General features: G+C 45.3%; 1 long non-coding RNA gene across 1 annotated transcript; it reads left to right on the top strand.

Annotated features, from left to right (window-relative positions):
- Positions 1–17387: 17387 nt before the first annotated feature.
- On the top strand, positions 17388–20583 carry LOC103880031. Its single transcript, XR_640866.3, has 2 exons — positions 17388–19460; positions 20092–20583. It is a non-coding gene; the product is annotated as an uncharacterized LOC103880031 (long non-coding RNA).
- Positions 20584–20843: the final 260 nt, after the last annotated feature.

Raw genomic sequence — 20843 nt, 5'->3', positions numbered from 1 at the left:
GGTGGCCATCCTTAAGAGGTGGCCCATCAAAGTATCCATTTCCCTCAGGTTCTTTCCCAATATCCCATCTTTTCCACTAGGGTTCTTATGGTTCTAATGAAGCTAAATCCATCTTCAGCTTCAGGCAAGGAACATAGGACCCCAGCTAAGACAACCAGGATACTCCATTGTCCCACACAGAGTGATTGTTTTAATGATTGGAACTCACCTTGGCTCATCCAATCAGGGGATGCATGAGAAAAGAAAGATGTCCAGAGAATTGTTGGCAGTCAAGTTCATCTGCGAACATGAGATGAGACCAATCTATAAAAGGCAGAGACAAGACCTCAGTGATGTGTTTGAGCTTCTAGATAAAGCCTGAATTGAGTTCTGCCTAATCTCCAGACATTAATTAACTGATAAATTCTCTTCCCTGTGCAAGCCAGGTTGAGTTGAGTTTCTCTTCTTTGCAACCACATGTGCTTTAACTGATGAGCTACTCTCTGATGCCATGGCTCCCATGCAAAGTCATTACATGCTTTCTTGGACATTTATTTCAAGGTTTGACAAGGGGCTTCTCCTCTCCTTCCGAGAAACACAAGCAGAGAGATGTCTTGTTTGAGCGCTCCCTGGTGGTGGCAGGAACCCCACCTCACACCGAAGATTCCTCCTTTGGGTGGGCAGGGAGGCTGAAGATGGAAGCCCCAGCACCCGGACACCAACCTCGTGCCCCTCTCTCCCCCTCATCTGGCCACCAGCAACCCTGTCATTTCTCTGCCACTGGGCTGGCTCAGACAAAGCTGTCGTTGAAGAGATTACAGACAGATGCTCTGGCAGGATTCAGAGACCCCGTGGAAGGAAAGCAGTCAGGTTTTTTCTTAAGCGACAGCCATCATTTTCGGCAGGCAGGATAATTGCAGGTTTGCCCTTCCCCATTGCAAGCTATCTGAAGGTAAAACAATGGTGAGCAGCATGCGCTTGCCTCAAAGACGGAGGGGAGAAGACAGAAGGGAACAGAAGGACTCCATCTCCTTTAATTGATTTTAATAAAGCATGGGTTTTCCAAAAGGCCAAAGGCCCTCATTTGCCACAGCGTGGTTGGGATCCGCCAACAGCTTCCCCAAACCGCCTCTTTCCCCATAATTCAATCAGAGCTGCAGATGGAAGCACTCAGCTGGTCTCTCCATGTTCTTGGCCCTTCCTGAATCCCTCCTCTCCTCCTCTCACGGCCTCCATCAGAGAGGAAGGCTCATGCCTGCCAACAAGCATGCCTCCTCATCCTCTTCTTTCTCCACAGCCCTGAACTCCCATGAGGGCCCCACCCAGGGCCTTCCCTGGCCGTCGGTCCTCAGTCTTCCCAGCCACAAATAAGGAGCAGGTGCATATCCTAGGGGGGAACAAGCAGGAGGGTCGCCAGGCAATGGAGCAAGAGCCCAGGTCCTGCTACTGGAGAAAGGATAAGTACCTGGAAGATGAGAGACCTGAAGAACTTGGATTCTCAGCCCAATGACCACCAGGCATGTCCTGGGGAGAGCTCTGAGTCACAGAGGATCAGCGGGCCTGTGCAACCTCAGGACACCGCTAGAGTGGGAAGCTTCCCTGGTGGGCTCTCCTCTCACTGAAACTGTCTGGGAGGAGCAAGGAATCAGAGTTGAAGCTTCAGCAGGAGGGAAGCAGGTACAGGGCTGCTGCCTTTGTTCTCTATTAATGAGGAAGTGAAGGCAAAGGACTCTGCCTTCAGTGACAACAGAGATTTCTTTAATCGAGACCTCATTTTCTACAGCCCCAGGTAGAAAAATTAACCCACCCATTTGCTGTAAATGAACCAAAATCCCCTCCCCAAGGTGTCCCATTTTGTCTGACTTCTTGCTACTTCTGCTCTTTAGGAAAGGTCGATAAGGTGGCATTCGTGTTTCTGGGCTTTGAAATTTGGAGGCAATCTGTGATGAAAGAGGAGGAAAGGAAACAGTCTTTAAGAAAATTCCAGATGTCTGGAGCAATGGCTGAGACTAGGGGGTGGGGATGGTCAGTGCTAGACTGGTAAACAGTTTCAGAGCTCAGAAATGGGAGTTTTATTACTGGCTGGAAAGGCTGGCGGTGGTAGTCAGTTTGAGATTGTTCTGTATTTTTTTTTCCACCATCACCCCAAGAGTGTGTCATCCTCAAAATTAATTCAGTGAAACTGCTCACTCCCTCCTGCACTCATACCTCCCAGGCTGCTACGTCTGCCTCTCTATGTCCAGGGATCCTGGACCCCATCCACTGGCCTCTGCTAAAGTGTCTAGCTCCAAGCATCTCAGACACCAGCTTGAGTTCCATTTCCCTCCATATGGGCAGGACGTGCCACCACAAGTCATCTGAAATGAACCCATTCCGAAGAATCAAAAGAAGCGTCCAAGTGAGGCTCACCTCACAACTAGTTTTTAAAGGCATCTTGCTGTGAAGAGGTCATATCCTGGTGTAATGCTGGATAGTTCTTTTCTGAGGCCAGCCAAGTCACATAGTGGATCCTAGCAATGAGGCCGTACAGAGAAGCCTCCTGGGAGCTACAGACTTCAGATACTCTCCATTCATCTAACCCAAGCATTTCTTCCTTTGTGCTTAAGCACACTTGTGCTACAGAGCAAAGTGGGTCCATATGCACCATTTCTTGTAAACCTCAAGTAACCACATGCTGTTTTCTGGACCAATTTAATTGTCCATGAAACCCTAGAGCTGTCTGTGGCATGGAAGGCACCCAAACAACCCTGTCACCATCACTATCGTAGACCACACCCTTGGCACGTGGGTGGGCAGGCATCGCTGCTGACATGTGTGGCCTGCTGACATTGGGTCCTAAACAGAAGGGCCATCATGGGCAGCTCTTATTTCTATTTCTTAAGGCAATGCTGCTGTAAATGCCTGAATTAGGAGTGTGAAGACCTGGCGTAGCCCCAGTTGTGAGATCTAAGGCAAGATCCTCACCTTCGGAACCTCAGCTCCTTCCTACTTCACGTAGGTCTCATGATACCTGCTTCATTACCTCGACAGTTCATTGTGAAGAGGATTGTGAAAGAGGGAAGATGCACTTCTATCTCTGCCTGTGAGGATGAAAGCCCGGGTGGTAACCAACTCCCCTCTCTCCCTAAGACCTCTAGTCAACAGAGCAGTATTGTCGTTTGACATCAACACCATCAACAGCAGCAGCAGCGTTCACTCACTGCTTTAAAGCCGCATGCTGCTTTCACCTGGATTATCTCAAATATTCCTTACAACACCCAAGAGAAGACAGTGGGTGTGTTTATGCCTCCCATTGAGAGGACCCCAGAGTTCACGGAGACCCAGTGATGTGCTTAGGACACTATAGCCCGTGGAGTGTCAGGACTATAGCCAGAGCCAGCCATGCACCCCATGCACCCCAGCCATGCAGTCTTCTTCACCGCTGCATTTCCTCTGCTGGTTCACACAGCCCTGGTACCATGTCAGAGACAGCAGGTGTTGAGATGGTGCCAGGGATGGCACATCTGCCCCATCAGCTCAGTTTCCCACCCTCTCTCACTGCTGCAGACCATACTATCCCCCAGGAGCTCTGTTCTCATTGTGTTTGGGAAGGCATGAGCCATCTACCCAAAGTTTTGAGATTGTCTAAGTCTGTTTTCTGTTGCTTGTAACAGACTACCTGAAACTGGGTAATTTATAAAGAAAAGAAATTTACCACTTACAATTGTAGAGGCTGAGAAGTCCATGGTCAAGGGGCTGCATCTTGTGAGGGCCTTCTTGCTGGTGGGGACGCTGCAGAGTCTTGAAGTGGTGCAGGGCATCACACTGCAAGGGGGCCGAGTATGTTAGCTCAGCTCTCTCCTCCTCCCCTTATAAAACCATCAGTCCCACTCTCGTGATAACCCATTAATTGATTAAGGTATGAGTGGATTAATTCATTCATGAAGGCAGAGCCCTCATGACCCAATCACCTCCTCAAGGCTCCACTCAATACCATCACACTGGGGATATTTCAGCAGGAGTTTTGGAGAGGACAAATATTCATATCATTGCGAAGATTAGTGCAAATCTTGGCTTTAATGGAATTCAGCATAGGCATCCCCCAGGCCAGCCCTGGGGCCATAGACAGAGGTTTCCAGCTGGTCCACAGAGATCAGCAGTGGTCTGAGTCAGGTCTTGTATTTTAAGAGACATATATAACACAGATGCAACCTGCTAGGTATAGAGACACAGAATTCAGGCTGGGCGCGGTGGCTCGCGCCTGTAATCCCAGCACTTTGGGAGGTCGAGGCGGGCAGATCACGAGGTCAAGAGATTAAGACCATCCTGGCCAATATACTGAAACCCCATCCCTACTAAAAATACACAAATTAGCTGGGTGTGGTGGAGTGGGCCTATAGTCCCAGCTACTTGGGAGGCTGAGGAGGGAAAATCACTTGAACCTGGAAGGCGGAGGTTCTAGTGAGCTGAGATCATGCCACTGCACTCCAGCCTGGCGACAGATCAAGACTCTGTCTCAAAAACACACAAAAAAAGAAGGCCAGAGAGTAAACATTTGAGGCTTTGCGGGCCATAAGGTCTCTGTTGTAACTGCCTGAGTCTGACATTACAATGTAAAATCAACCAGACAACATGTAAACAAATGAGTGTGGCTGGGTTCCAACAAAACTTTATTTTAGGGACACTGAAATTTGAATTGTATATCATTTTCACCTGTCATAAAATATTACTCATTTTCTTTTTCAACCATTTAAAAATGTATTAGGTTGGTGAAAAAGTAATTGCAGTTTTTGCACAGAAAGTAAAATACTGGCAATTACTTTTGCACCATCCTAATGGAAAACATTTAGCACACAGGCCACACAGGCAGGCTGGGTTTGGCTCACAGGCAGTGATTTGCTGATCCTTGTTCCTGAACGAGGATTCTCAGGAGGTGGGAGGCAAGGATGAGGGCTTCTCTCACTGTCAAAAGGGTACACAGTCCAAGTGGAATTGTGCGTCAAGGGAACACGGATAAGAAAGAGCTTGAAGGGCTGGGTGTGGTGGCTCACGGCTGTAATCCCAGCACTTTGGGAGGCCAAGGCGGGGGATCACTTGAGGTCAGGAGTTCGAGACCAGCCTGGCCAACATGGTGAAATCCCGTCTCTGCTGAAAAATACTAAAATTAGCCTGGCAAGGTGATGCACGCTTATAATCTCAGCTACTCCGGAGGTTGAGGCAGGAGAATCACTGGAACCCGGGAGGTGGAGGTTGCGGTGACCTGAGATCATGCCATTGCCCTCCAGCCTGGGCAACAGAGCAAGACTTCATCTCAAAAATAATAATAATAATAATAATAAATAATAAATAAAGACTTGAAGAAATCATCGGAACAAAATGAAATTCTCAGTTTGGTTAGCAATTTACCTATGTCCTCTTCTGCACTAATTTACAGAGAGAAGTCTATTAATCATTCTGGATGCAGAAAGGAAACCGCATTCTCAGCATAAACATAAATTATCAGCCTAAAACTCAAATTCCTTCAGAGGGATGGGGCACATCGAAAGTTTCAAATAGCTCAAATAGAACAAATGGATAAGAAGAGATAATGCATCTTTGGAAATACAAACCTGAAAAGATGTTATGCTCAATTACACTGACAAAAGATTTGGGATCCAGCAATATCCTCTATGGAATTCTGCAGCTAAACAGGAATGCTAAATCACAAACTCCAACTTAAGCAAGAATAATATAGCCTAAGCCACATTACACGCACATCCGTTGGGAGGTTGAATCTGCTCTGATGTTTACAAAGTGTCTCTCTTCGTCCCTATAAGAAAGTGGGCTTGCTTGCTAAGACCAATGCATCGCCAAGCGGCCAGGCTTCCAAATTGCCCATCGGGGTGTCTTGGAAAGAAAGCAAGGTTGACAGAGGTCAAGAGAGTTCATGATGAGGCCTGGGGTGTGAAGGGGCGGAGTCTGAACCCTTTGGAGGGAGGAGTCTCGGTTCTAAGCAGCCAATGACAGGGAAAGAAGACACTGGGGAGGATGAGGACGAAAGGGAGTTTGAGTGTGGTTGCGGGTCCACAGTGCCACTCAGGCACAGGCAAGGAGAGCCATGACACTGAACTCAGGCCTCTCCAGCCCCAGCATGGACCCAGCTCCTCGAGCTGGTGCAGATTGTCCCATCCCTCGGAAGTCTCTAGTTGGCCTTCCTCAGCCGGTCTCAATTTCCCAAAGAGGAAGGCTCTGTCTCATCTGCTTCATCGCATCCCACAGTACAGCTGGCACACAGTAGGTACCCAGGAGGTGATGTCCTAAGAAGGGCATGTGTGTTGGGACATCAGAGGAACAGAAAAGAGATGCTAGGATCTGCAAAACAAGAGCTACCACTGTCACATTTTCCAGAAGGCAGGCTGAGATTCTACATGAATTCCTGCTCAGTGTCACGACACTGTGTGGAAGGGCTGACTCTTGGAGTTTGTACCGTGGGTGTCCTGGGAGGGAGACAGATGGGTTAAAAGAAAAGAAGAGAAAAAAGGGATTCTGAAGAAACGGAGGAGTGGTTCTTCTCTGTGCAGCTTCGAAGTGCAAATCCAGGCCCTACAGTTGTGTGCTGGGGAAAGATGGTTGGAGCTACACATGGGGTAAGGAGTAACAAGCTCGGCAATACCAGGGGCTGCCTTATGGAGGATGGAGCTTCCTGCCACTGGAGCTGGTTGTGCAGTGGTAGGAAAGTCAGCCCCAAGAGTGAGTGCAACCTGGGAAGTGGGTAAAAGTGAGGATATAAGTTGTGTGACCACATCTTGTGGTTTCTGGTGTGTCCAGCTCACCATGAGATCTGAACTGAGAAGCAGACCCAGGAGGTAGAGAGAGCTGTGTTTAGTAGTTATGGCTGCTTACGCTGGATTGGAGGATATAGCTTGACCACCTACTAATATTGAGATTCCCAATTCTTCCCCAGCTCCATGCCTAGAGTGCGGGCCCTCATGTCAGGAATCTGGGTGTCCAGGGCAGTTATCTGTACAGCCAAGGGCAGAGCATGGTGCGCTGTCTGATACTCCATGGAGCACAGATCTAGGAACTGCAGAGGTGGGTCCACCCTGCTTCGGGAGGCAGGCTGGGCCATGCCTGGTGTGCCTTCAAGAGGCTGCAGGAGAGGAGAGGTATCCAGGCTTCAGGGGAGTCCCTCCCCACCCCATAAGAGGGATTAAGCAACGTGGCCAGAGAAAGAATGGAAGCCGCCTTCCGCACGCCAGGCACTAGTAGAATCTCCCAGGAAAAGAAAGGGAGGCTTGCTCTCCTTTCAACAAGAGCTTTGCAGGGATCACTGGAATCCAGTCCCATTCCTCAAAGGAGGCCATGGTCCTTGAGGTTTCCCCAGAAGGCACCGAGGACACATGACAAGCAGCTCTTTAGCCATCTGCTGGGGGAAATACCAGAGTAAATTAAAACAAGAGTGGATTTGTGACTTCTGTCTTTTCCAAAAAGATAGTGTTGGCAGGTTTATGAGAAAACCATTCCCAAACACCTTGAATTTATATGGCACGCTTATTTCAAAAGCTCTTCCACATCTGTTAGCTCTTTGAAGCCCCTGGAGGCAGGTAGGGCAGGAAGGAGAGCTGGGTGGAGGAACAGAATCACAGAGGGGCTGGGCACCTTGCCAAAGACCTGGCGGCTCCCTGGGGAGAGGTGGGGGTGGCGCCCTGCACCCTGACCCCTCACACATGCTCGGGGGCTGTTCCTTCTTGCCTGGAGAGCTCCGGCCAAGGGCATTATGTAATAAGGCTGGAAGCAAAGTGACCACTTCAAAGCAGGACAGTCAAGTACGAGGAGGCCCCGGGAGCACCCCTTTCTCATACACACACACAGCCCTGCACCCATGTGCCCTGCAAATTAGCCAAGGTTTAAAGGTAAAGGAATAATGGCTCCTCAAACAGAAACAAACAGAGGCTGATTGACAAGGAGGCCCCTCATAATCAGTGCTGCAGTAAACTCTACTAATTATGGTGTCAATTGGTAACATTATAAAGGTTGAAGCTACATAATGAAAAAAGAGCATACACACAGGCAGAGAGAGTTCAGCAGATGTAATTACAGGGTGACATTATTGGCAAATAGTATTTTATGAGGTATTAGCAGGAAGGTGGCATGAACACATTCCAAAACTTTACCGGCTCCTCGGAAGTGGAGGCACCCAGAATTGGCCAGAGACCCAGCCCCTAAAACTGTAGTTTGCCCAGCTGAACGCTTTAAGGGAGCCCCTGAGGTCTTCTTGCCATCTTCAAAAGAGAAGATGCTTGCAGGTGAATCTCTATCCTACCCTTGACTTCTAATTCCTTCCATGCCACATCATATCCCTGTTCCTCGATGGTCCTGAGCCCTTTCATCCTCGTATCATAAGATCTTGGACTATTCAAGCCAGAGAGCACCATAGATGTCATTTACCTTGACAGTTACTCTACGGTGAGCATGGGGGAGGAACAGAAGCCTACCCGTTCATTCTAACAATATTTACCAGTGCCCAACAGTATTCATGGAACTCTGCGCCAGACTCCTGTTCTAGATGTGCAGGCTATGGCCCTTGCTGTCACGGTGTTCACATTCTATGGGAAATTGAAGAAAAACACACAAGATGATATCAGGTGCCTCGACGAAAACTGAATAGAGTGATGTGATAGCAGGTGGCTAGAAGAGGACAGGGAGATTAAATGGGAGGTCTGGGAGGCTGCTGTCTGAGCTGAGACCTACAGGAGGAGAGGAAACATGCCTTTTGAAGGATGCCCAGTTCCCAAGCAGCAGAGCAAGGGCAGAACACAGATGTCCTCATATGCAGCCCACGGTCTTTCTATTGCATCAGGCATCCCCAACCACTACTTGAGCCAGAAGAGAAGAGAAATTACCAACTCTAAGGATATGGGGGCCATTGCATTGTGAAGGCTAAAGGAACATTAAAGATCAGGTGGTTCAAAATCCCTAATATGCAAAAGAATCACCTGTGTTATGTGTCATGAAGGAGCTGCCTCCCAGGTCATGTTATCTGTTTCTATATAGCAAACCACCCCGAGCTTATATCACCTTTCCCATTTCTATGACGTGCTAGACAGTTCTCATTCATGGTCACCTGTGTGACTGCAGTCAGATGGTGGCTGGGGCTGGAGCCATCCCAGGTTTCTTCACTCATATGACTCATGTCTGGGCTGGAATGACTGGAGGAACTGGGAACTGGTCAGGCTTCTTTGCTTGTGGCCTCTTCCTTCACGGCTAAGTTGAACTTCCTCACATCATGGCAGTCTCAGACCATGAAAACTTTAAAACTTCATTCATGGATGCCGCTTCCTCCCAGAAAAGCATCATGAAAAGTCCAGGCAAAAGCCACAAGGTTTCCCAGGACTTAGCAATGGAAGGCTCAGAACATTCTTTCCTTTATAAGTTTATTCATTTTTTAAATTGACAACTTTTTTTACATAGTTGTTGCACACAACATATTGTTTTAAAATATGCATATATTGTGATATGGCTAAATCAAGCTAGTTAACATATGCATCACCTCACATATTCATTATTTTTTGTCTTGAGAACACTTCAAATCTACTGTCTTAGAAATTCTCAAGAATACAATATGTTGTTATTAACAATATCCAGTAAATCACTTGAACGTATTCATCTTATCTAATTGAAATTGTATACTCTTTAACCAATATCACCTCAGTTCTTTCCCTGCACAATCCCTTGGCAAACGCCAACCTACTCTCTACCTCTGAGCTTGACTTTTCTAGATTCCACATAGAAGTGAGATCATGAAGAATCTGCCTTTCTGTGCTTGGCTGGTTTCACTTCACATAATCTCCTCCAGGTTCATCCATGTTGTGACAAATGGCAGGATGACAGGACTTCCTTCTTTTTTAAGGTTGAGTAATATTCCACTGCGTATATGTTCCACATTTTTTTAATCCATTCATTTATTGATGGACACTTAGGTTGATCCCCTGTCTTGGCTATTGTCAATATTCCTATAATGAATATGGGACTGCAGATATCTCTTCGGCATATTTATTTCATCTCCTTTGGCTATATATTCAGTAGTGGGGTTGCCAGATCATTTAGTAGGCCTATTTTTATTTTTTTGAGGAACAGTCACACTGTTTTCCATAATGGCTGTACAATTTACATTCCTACCAACAGTGTACAAAGATTCCCTTTATTCTACATCTCCAACATGGTTGTCGTTTGTCTTTTTGATAATAGCCATCCTAACAGGTATGAGGCGATATCTCTTCGTGGTTTCAATTTGCATTTCTTTGACAATTAGGGATTTTTTTTTAGCATTTTTTCATATGCCTATTGGCTGTTTGTGTGTCTTCTTCTGAAAAATGTCAATTCAGGTTCTTTGCCTATTTTTTTAATCGGATTATTTGTTTTATACTATTGAGTTGTTTGGGTTTCTTATATATTTCAGATATTAACCCTGTATCAGTTGTATGGCTTGCAAATATATTGCCCAATTCTCTAGGTAGTTTCTTCATTCTATTGATTGTTTCCTTGGCTGCGCAGAAACTTTTTCATTTGAAGTAATCCCATTTGTCTATTTTTGGTTTTGTTGTCCAGAATATCCTTTCTGCCACAATGTATTGATCCAGCAAATCAGTAAGTCCATCCCAGATTCAGAGGAAGGGAAATTAGACTCCACCATTGAATGGGAAGAGTAGCAAACAATTTGCAGCCATCTTTATTCTACCACACTCCTCTTGTGTAGAAACATCGCCTCTACCAACGGCCTACTTAGTCTTTTGACAACCTAATAAACATATGCCATTCACATTCAGATTGTCTTTCTTTTCCTCAAAACAATCAAAGAATTCGCCCATGTTTATTGGGGGCTTATCATGTAAAAATGTGTCCTGCTTGGTCCACCATGTACCATATACCATACACAACACACAATGTGCTGAGCTTTCCCTCTAGGAGCATGCATTCAAGATAAGGTGTCACATTATTCCATTCGTAATAGCTTAATTAACTGTTAGAGTGAGATTTGACAAGCAGCCCCAGTACATAAAATAGGACTATTTGGGCTACAGTGAGAGCTCCAGAGCACCTCTGCTGAATCCCAGCTCAGAATCACAGTGTGCATAACGTCACAGTGGATGAAGAAAGAAAATAAAGGGCAATGAAATATTTCTTCTCCCTAGAAGCAGCTTTCTTGATAAAAAATATATGAACCTTGGCCGGGTGTGGTGGCTTACCCCTGTAATCCCAGCATTTTGGGAGGTTGAGACGGGCGGATCACTTGAGGTTAGGAGTTCAAGAACAGCCTGGCCAACATGGTGAAAGCCCATTTCTACTTAAAATACAAACAATTAGCCAGGCATGGTGGTGCACACCTGTAGTCCCAGCTACTTGGGAGGCTGAGGCAGGAGAATCTCTTGAACCCCAGAAGGTGGAGGCTGCAGTGAGCTGAGATCGCATCACTGGACTCCAGCCTGGGTGACAGAGTGAGGCTCCATCTATATATACATATAGATATAGATATAGATATATGAGAACCTGGCCTTATGGGAGAGCTAGTAGAGTAATAAAAATTTTTAGCATATTAATGAGTTTATTAAAAATCTATGTCTTAAATTTTTAAAAATTAAAAATTTGACTTAGGCAAAAAAAAAAAAAAGGTCAAAGTCCTAGGAGTTAGCTTGTTTCAGTTAGGGCTGGATCCAGGGGCTCACAAGATATCCTATAGTAATTAACATGTAATATACTAATTAATACAGGTTGAGTCTCCCCAGCTTTCACTTGTCCTGGCTTCACTCCCAGGGGCACTTTCTCTCTGTCCTTGTGGAGACAGGATGGCCATCAGCAGTTCCAGGCTTACTTCTGCTGTTGTGCTGTTTCCCCAGATCGTTTCCACAAAATGTAGCTATAGTTGGCCTTACTTGAGCCCAATGCTCAGAGCACATAATCAGAGTGGTCAGTGGATGTCCTGCCCTGACTAGACGTCCAGGGAGTCAAATGTACCCTGGAGCCCCAGGTGAGCTGGTGAGGTCACTTGTATTGAGAATGAAGGACAACTGGCTCCCCAAATGGAGTAGGTTCTCTTGCAAAAACAAACAAACAAACAAACAAACAAAAAGGTGGCCTGAAAGCTGCGGAGGCAAAAACACCCACACAGAACGGAAAGTACAGCATGGAACTGAGTGACGGGGGAAAAGAGGCCAGGTCTGGAGGAGAGAGGCAACGCCTGGTTTCTCCACACAAGCTGAGAGGCATGGCCAGCTGTCTAGGTCTTGCCTGCCAGTCAATGAACTTCTCTTGAAAGTGGTCCCGGGGCTGAGCACAGTGGCTCACACCTGTAATCCCAGTCCTTTGGGAAGCCAAGACAGGCGGATCACTTGAGCTCAGGAATTCAAGACCAGCCTGGCCAACATGATGAAACCCCATCTTTACAAAAAATACAAAAAAAAAAAAAAAAAATTAAATAAATAAATAGCCGAGTGTGGTGGCATGCACCTGTGGTCCCAGCTACTTGGGAGGCTGATGTGGGAGGATCACTTTAGCCCAGGAGGTGGAGGTTGCAGTGAGCTGAGATCAAACCACTGAACTTCAGCCTAAGCTACGAAGTGAGACCCTGTCTCAGCAAAATAAAAAGGGATTGCTGCATCCCTGGGAGGAGGCTCAAAGTCAGAGGTTAACCCTTGTCCTGTACCCCATCACCAGCCGGTTCTCCAGCACCAAGATGTTCTCTGAGCTTGCAGAGCACCCAGACATGTCCCAAAGAGCTTTTCAGTGGGTGCTTTGGCCTGAAAGAAAGCCAGGGAAAGAGAAACACAACTGCCACGTGGCATTCTGAAACATTGCCATTAAGTTTAATGCCTTCGTAACAAAGAATACCACGTTTATTATCACAAATAAATCCACGGATTTAACACCCATCAGGCTTTAGATTTTATTTTTCCATATAAAATAAATATGGCCAGAGTATAAGATTATGACGGCACCGTTATTTTCTAAAACTATTTAATTTCAGCACAGCCTAACTGCCCCATGCTGGACACGGGAGGGGACCACCCCACTCCTGGAGGAACATTGGTCCCACTGACTGCAAAAGCCAACAAGGTAAGCTTCCCCATGCAACTGCTGGGTTTCATCACTGTTTAATGAATTGTTGCACTCTTTATAGGATAACAATAAATTGCACATGATTTATCATATTACTCAATAAATCATGGGACAAATCATTAGGCAGAGTGATAAAATCAAGTGTTTTAGAAATAAGTTAATCTATGATGCCAATGTGTAAACTAAACAGTTGCTTAAAAACCCTATTTACTAATCATTTTTACATAAAGAAAGATTAATGATTATGTAGATTAAGTGTGTATTTACTCCTATAAACATCAGACAGCCATGTGCCCCGCTGGCCTTTTCTTTTTAGCAAAGGCCCCCCGAAAGCGTTGCTCTCTTAACAAAATTTCATTTGGGATTCGGCGTGCCGGGGAAGGGAGGGTGGAGAAGCCTGGGCAGGAGGAAGAAGTGGTTAATGAGAAGCATGTCAGCGGAGGGGTCTGGTGCAGAGGCTGTTCTCACCGTAAATTTTGAACTACACTAATTAACACTTACATTAGGGCTTGGAGACAGGTTCCAATGCTGCTTGCTTCTCCCATCTGCCCGTGACCTAGCGCTCTTTCTCACTTGTGACAACTATGTTTATAGCTTCTCTGCCCATCGAGCTGGCTGGCACATCGAATTACCCTCAAGAGTCCATGGGCATCACGTCACATTTGCGTGCCCGATATCATACATGACGAGCTGTGCCACCGCCAGGGCCTTTAATGCACATCCCACAGACGGCCGGCCCCTGGAATGCATAGGCAGATATTAAGCTAAATCTTTTTGGAGTCAAGCTTGTTTCACGTCAGTTACACAAACATATTGGTTCCCTTAAAAGAACAAATGCTTTGTGAGTAAGGAAACGACTCCAGGAACAGAAACCTGAGAAATCATTCTCAGTGTCAATTCAACCCTTCCTTCTGAAGGCCTTTTATCTTAGGGGAATGAAGGGAGAAACTGTTTGGCTTCTAGAATATGAGTTTTGGACTACATTTATTATAAACTGGACATTATTAAGCAATGTCAAGGGAGAGAAAGGGTGTGCCCTGGCTAGTGTAGCAGGGAAGATGATCAGAATATCAGAGAAGGTGTTTTTCTCTCTCGCCACTAAAATATTTTCATTTTGAAAATGCCTAATTGCGTGTGATTCCTCTGACTTTGAATTCCTCTAGCACAGCAAATCGGACCCTGGAGCTGATCCAAACAACGCAGAGGGAAGTAAAGGCACTTCGATGTGTTCTTACACCTTCTCTTTTGCAAGAAGTCATGCTAGATTGCTTGAGAAAGTGCTAATCACCGAGGTTTGGGAACCCCCCATTCCTGGTGCCCAACAAAACAGTTGTTGAGAGGTTGGGTAACGGATGGGAGAAGAGAGAGGCTCCAAGAACTGCACTGTGTTATTTTTCTGACAAGCTCTAAAAAATGAAATGGATAAATTTTACTGACAACTTCAGCTTCAATGAACTACCTGGAAAATATTGCCTCCAAGGCAAAAATCCAAGCCATGAGCTTTTACACATGGTCTTTAGCCCTTCCCAAGAGGCAAAACACAAGGGGTTATGGGAGGAACAGAACAGGAGTTCCAGCTCCTTGTACATGGCCTTCCCCTGAGGAGCCACTAGCTGCAGAGTGGAGTATAGCTCTCAGACATGGAGAAACTGAACCCAACTACCAACATAAAACAAGAGAAAGGTGCAAAGCATTGCCCAGAAAAGAATGGACCAAGTGACAGCCACACTGCATCCTCTTTTCTCCTCTTATCCAACCCACCTCAAAATCTACTCTGAGTCACATTTCAAATACCACCTGTATCAGTCAAGGGGAGGTTGAGTTTTGCTTCAGCAACATGAAAGATCAGAATCTCCGTAGCTTAAAGTGAAATTTTATTTCTTGTTCCTGTAACATCACCACGGGCCCAGGGAACTGGCTAGGACAACTGTCCTCTTTGTGGAAGCATAGCAATTGGTTTAATGTTATCTTCATAGCATTATGAAATTTGCTAGTAACTGAAGAAAAGAGCATTCAGAAGCAGGTGCTTCAATGCTTTCACCAGAATGGACACACTTTTTTATTGGCCAGAATGAACCACGTGGCCAAGTCTAACTTCACCAATGGGAAAGTATAACTCTCCTTTAGCCAGAAGTAGAGAAGAACCAGATATTGAGACATATTCATCACATTGGTCACACAACCCACTTCCTAGAACCCCCTTTCTCTGCAGCCACCTCATTCCCTGCAAAATCTGAAAAGCAAAGCTTTTATTTGTAGGGCTCATTTCCCAATATCTTGCTGTTACAATGGGGACCACTTTCATCCTTAGAACTGTGGTTTATGTCTCTGTCAGGGACAGTGAGAAGCAAATGCGTGTAGCGCTTAACTTTGCAAAGAAGAAATACGGTGGCCAAGAATGTGAATTCTGGAGCCAGACTGCCTGCCCTTGAACCCCAGCTCTGCCACTTACTGCCTCTGTGATCTTGGGCAAGTTATTCACTTCTCTACACCTCAGTTCACTAATCTGAAACATAGGACTGGTGATGGTGCCTAACTAATAGGGTTATTGTGAGGATTAATTATGCTAATACTCATGACAGTCTAGTAAGGATGCCTGGCACTGAGTGAGGGCTATATACGTGTTTTCTGTGACTATAATGCTTCACTGTCAACAAAGAACACTCTATAAAGTGCTCCACTGGCCTGATTGGTCATTATAACTAATCTGAGAGACCATCTCACTCCCTGCATCCTTCATCCTCTCCCCATCCCAGACAGAGGCCGGAAGGATGTTGCGCTTAAAGGCTGAGGAAGTCCTTTGGTAGTGAAATTTGGGTGAGAGGTGGTGGTGGTGGATTATTTGCTCTGCATGTGAAAATGGGAGGATTTTGAAAGAATGTGGCAGAAACAGTCATGCCTGCCAAAGAGTCCATATGTCCCCTACATTCCCTAGCTTTCTTGTAGTTAAAGGGGCCTTATGACTAGCCACAGCCAGTGAGCTAGGGGCAGAAGCAACATAGCCACATTCTGGGCACAAGGTCTGCTTGCAGATGCAAGGTCCTCTAGAATTCTGCTGTCCCATCACAATCACTGTTATGTCACCGCATTGTGAAGGCAACAGCTGGATTGCCGTATTACACCAGAGGATGCTCGTGGAATTGTATATGTGAAAACTTTTGCTAAGTTAACCCTGGAGGTTTTACAGTGGTTTGCTGTGATGGCATATCCTAGCCTAACCTGACTACTACAAGGAGTTTGGCTCCTAAAAGTGATAGCAAAGAACAGGGAAGATGGTCAAGCTACAAGTTGGAGTGTCTGAACATTTCTTAAAACCAAGAGTAGTTCATGACAATCTTAAGGCATTTTGCATTGCTGTGGTGTCTATGCCTTCTATCTCTCCTTTTCTGTTTTGTTTTACAGTGTTTATTGTTTTATTTTGTACGTTTTTGCACAGGAAGAGCAACTAAAGAAAGAGACTGAGCTCTATATTTAGGCTAACACCAGCACAATGATAAAGAAAGAGCTACACGTCAAAACCTGAGCTCTGCAGTAGAAAGTTAGAGCTAGACATACTTAGGATAACATCACAATACACCCTCTCTAGATGTCTTAGAGGGGAACTTAAACTTTCCACAGGACATACGGCAAAAGATTAGTCAGTCTGATGCTATCTTAAGAGGTAGGCTGAACTTAGCTCACAAAAGCCTAAGTTAGGATGAACAGTAATTAATATCATCTCACATTCAGAGGACAAGGAAACAAAAAGGATTCAGAGAGACTGAGTAACTTTCTGAAAATCACCCAGAAAGAAATGCAGTGAATCCAGGACTCAGATGTTTTGCTCCTCAGGTAATATTTATATGTAGGCCAATCTCCGTTGAGTCAAGTTTGTCAATAATCCCCATGTTGCTAAATCCAGCGGTCAATTCTCAGGCCTTGGCTGTTGGACATACCTGCATCATTTGATGCAACTGACTAGTTTCTCTTCTCCGGAGAACTCCTTTCAATTGGCTTTCAGAGCACAATGCTCTTGGGTATCCTCCTGCAACACTGGCTGCAACCTTTTAGTCGCGTTTGCTGAATTTCCTTCTTGTTTCCTCAACCACCGTGTTGAGGGTGCTTCAGAGTTCAGTTTTTGTTTTGTGTTGGTGGTGGGGAGAAGGTCTCACTCTGTCGCCCAGGCTGGAGTGCAGTGGCAGCATCATGGCTCAACTGCAGCCTAGAACTGCTGGGCTCAAGTAGTCCTCCCACCTCCCAGCTTCCTGAGTAGCTGGGACTACAGGTGTGTGCCACCACGCCCAGTTAATTTTTGTATTTTTCGTAGAGACAGACAGGATTTTGCCATGACGTCCATGCTGGTGTTGAACTCCTGGGCTCAAGTGATTTTTCTGCCTTGGTCTCCCAAAGTGCTAGGATTATAGACATGAGCCACCATGCTGGGCCCAGAGTTCAGTTTTTAGATGTATGTTCTAGATATTCATTTTCTTGACAACTTCGTCTAGTTTCATAGTTTTAAATGCCATCTGTATACTGACAAACCTAACAAATGTAAAACTCTCAGCCTGTCCCTTGAACTTCAGAATTGCATCTTCAGCTGCTACCTGGCATGGCTACTTAGCTGTCTAACAGGCATCTCACAGATTTAACATGTCCAGTGCTGGGCATCCAATCTTCCTCTCTTCTCCAACCTACTCCTGCACAGTTTTCTACATTTCAGCCAACTGCAGTTCCAACCTTCCCATTGCTCAGCCCAAAACCCTGGAGTCCTCCCCAACAATTTTATTTCTCTTTCATTCTGTATCCAGCCCATGAGCAAATCCTCTTGGTTCTTGGGAGTTTCAAACAGCACAACAGCAGCCATCGTGGTCCAAGCCATCACCTTGACTCACCTGCACTCTTGTGTTCACCTCTTGGTTGGTCTCCTTGTGTCATCTTTTTCAAGCCTTTGCTGAAACATCACCTGCAATATGAAGCTTTCCTTGGCCACCAAATTTAAAATGGATCATCTCCCCTTTCCGTGACACCCCTTAGACCCTTTCCCCAGCACCCAGAACCTCCTCTCATGTTACATAATTCTCTTACTTATTTTGTTTAGACTTCATCTCCCTGCTACTAGAAACTGAGCTCCAGAGGAGCTGGGATAATTTGCTGTGTCCTAGGACGTAGAATCAGGATAATACATGGCACAGAGGAGATGCACAATAACTTTCATTCAACGAGTGAATATTCAGGACTCATGTGCTCCGCAGCCTGACCTGCCACACTCTACTCTCTCCTTCTAGTCACAATCTGGCTGTTGAATTCCTTCTCACCCTAGCTTTTCTCTCCACCCAGGTGTTTCAGGCTGGTGTCTTGAAGGACAGGCTTTGTTACTTCTCTGCCAGCTCCCCTACATCCTACTTCTTAAACATCCTTCCTGGCTTCTGCAGCAGCAGATCATAGGATCGTCTCTGCCCGTTCATCAGCCTCAAGGCCCTGATATGCTTTTCCATTCGCCAAGCTCATACTCTGCTTGGCTGAAACTAGGATTGGAAATTTTATGGTCCAGGAATCCCTTTTCCTTTGCTGTGACCTTTTTTTCCTGACTGCTCCAGCCCGTATTGAACTGACTTCCCCCATACCTAAATTATTTTAGGGCGTGGATAATAACAATAAGCACTTACATACATTTCTCCTTGAATGTCTGTAACAATATTAGAGAGATATTATTATTATTATCTTATCAAGAAAACTGAGGCCCAGAGAAGTTAACTAGTTAACCAAGTTACTGTGAGATAATAGAGTAAAAATTCTAATGCAGGTTGGTCTAAATTCACAACTTGTGCCCTTTGACGCTTTCTTACTTACTGTCAGAACCAAAGTTAAATTCTTGGTCACTTCTAATTATTTCCTGGAAGTGGGATTCAAGTTCTCTGGGGGCTCATATACAGGAATGACCATACCCCCAATCTGTCTGTGACCTCTTTGGAGCCTGGTTTAGTGGAGTCTTTCTGGCAGATTCATCAGGTTCAGTGGCCTTTGGTGGGAAAGGTAGAAAATGGAACAACTTTGTGAATCATTGTATAAGAAAGAACATCCCTATAGAAAACTGCCCTGCGTGGAAACTAGAAAACCCTATTCCCTTCCCCTCCTGCTTCACTACTGCACCTTGGTGGAAACCACAATGGCACATGCATGCTTATTATGATAGGAAAGAAAGAGATGGATAGGTGTGATTTTTTATTTTCCAACCAAATGATTTTTCTGCTCCTTAAGTGATATTTTAAGAGACTATTGTTACTGAGGAAGCAGCCTCCTGTAGATCTGGAAGCAGCCAGTATAAATCTAACCATCCACCTACCTATGGATTTAGTCCCAGGGAAGATACAAAGTCTCTCCCTTGAAGGGGTTATGAAGAAGCAGATACAAGTGACAAATCAAAGAACAAGGTAAGTGACTATATTCATGCACTGTGATTCTAGTTTGTAAGGCATGTTCTCATAAATGTTATAGGCACTGTACTAGTGAAGAACTTTGAACAAGTTCATAGACTAAGTACACAGATGATTCAGGGTTCAAATCCAGTTTTCAGACTACAAGTTCAACGTGTTGCACCAATACATACTGGAAGGTTCCATCCCGATGCCCACATAAGTAATACACTCAGACAATAGATGGTGTCTGCTCTTATCTTTTTATTAATTGCCTTGTGAAGGTCAAAACTTCACTACTAGCTTCTTTGTGCTGTTATTTAGGGACTCCCCAGGAACTGCCACCTTGCCTTGAGTTGCCAACATGCCTGGCATCCCGGCATCCCTGGACGGTAGAAATTACATCTTGCACATCATTTATTTCCAAAGGAAGTCCAGCAATGCTCTGGAGACACAGCAAGGCTCAGAGACCAGTAACACTCTGCCTTGGCCATGCAATCTTCCCCAGCTGTTCTCATCCACACAGAACTGGCTCATCTTCAAACCAGGTGTGCAGTAGGTGCTCAAAAAACACATGATAGATGAGGAAATATGGAGCGAATGCAATCGTGGGCTGCAGCGTCTCTTATAACTCTTTGTCTACACCCAGCCTCCTGACAATTTCATTCCTTCTGGTGAATTTGCGACATGCATCAGTCCTGGGAACAAGAGATGGCTTGAGCATGTTTGGATCCATGTCTTCCAGCAGCCATGGGAATCAACTGCAGACCCTTTGAACATGACATGCCACTCAATTTTTTTGGTGCGATGGAAAATCCCACACCCCCATGATGGCCCTGTCTCCAGCCCTTCCACCCTCATGTTGTCTCTCGATCCTTGATGTCAGCCGCCAACCTCTCAGACCAAGGCTTGGGACTTTGCCTTATACGATGCCTTTGATTACAGTGGGGGTCACTGTGAACAAGGATGGTAGAGTTGTTCAGAGGAGATTAAAAACCTTCCCCATGAGGCAGCCAGTCCATGCCCAAGCCAAGAAGAAAGCTAAGAGTCTCCACTCCCACTTTATGATCTAACCACTAGACTGAGCTCCTGTTACTTGACAAAAATGATTCGCTTTTAATTAAAATAGGAGCATAAATTATTTTTATCCTTGTATTATTGGGCGGTAAGTAAATTCACAGTAACTCACTGGATTTTTTAAAATCTATTTTAAATATAAACACACTGCCATATTTTCTGTGGGTTTGAAAGCTTATGTTAAGTTTGCAAATAAGTCAACTCCATAAAGATAACATCTTTCCCTAAAAAATGTGTTGCAATCTAATGGCATGCTATGGAAAATTAACATCTTATTAAGAAAATACATAAATTCTCCCTCCGTTGAAAAGGTCCAAGTAACGC

Source organism: Papio anubis, chromosome 20, assembly GCF_008728515.1.
Source record: "Papio anubis isolate 15944 chromosome 20, Panubis1.0, whole genome shotgun sequence".
NCBI classification, from domain to species: domain Eukaryota; kingdom Metazoa; phylum Chordata; class Mammalia; order Primates; family Cercopithecidae; genus Papio; species Papio anubis.
The sequence above is the reverse complement of the archived record's forward strand: the minus strand, read 5'-3'. Positions and strand labels throughout refer to the sequence as shown.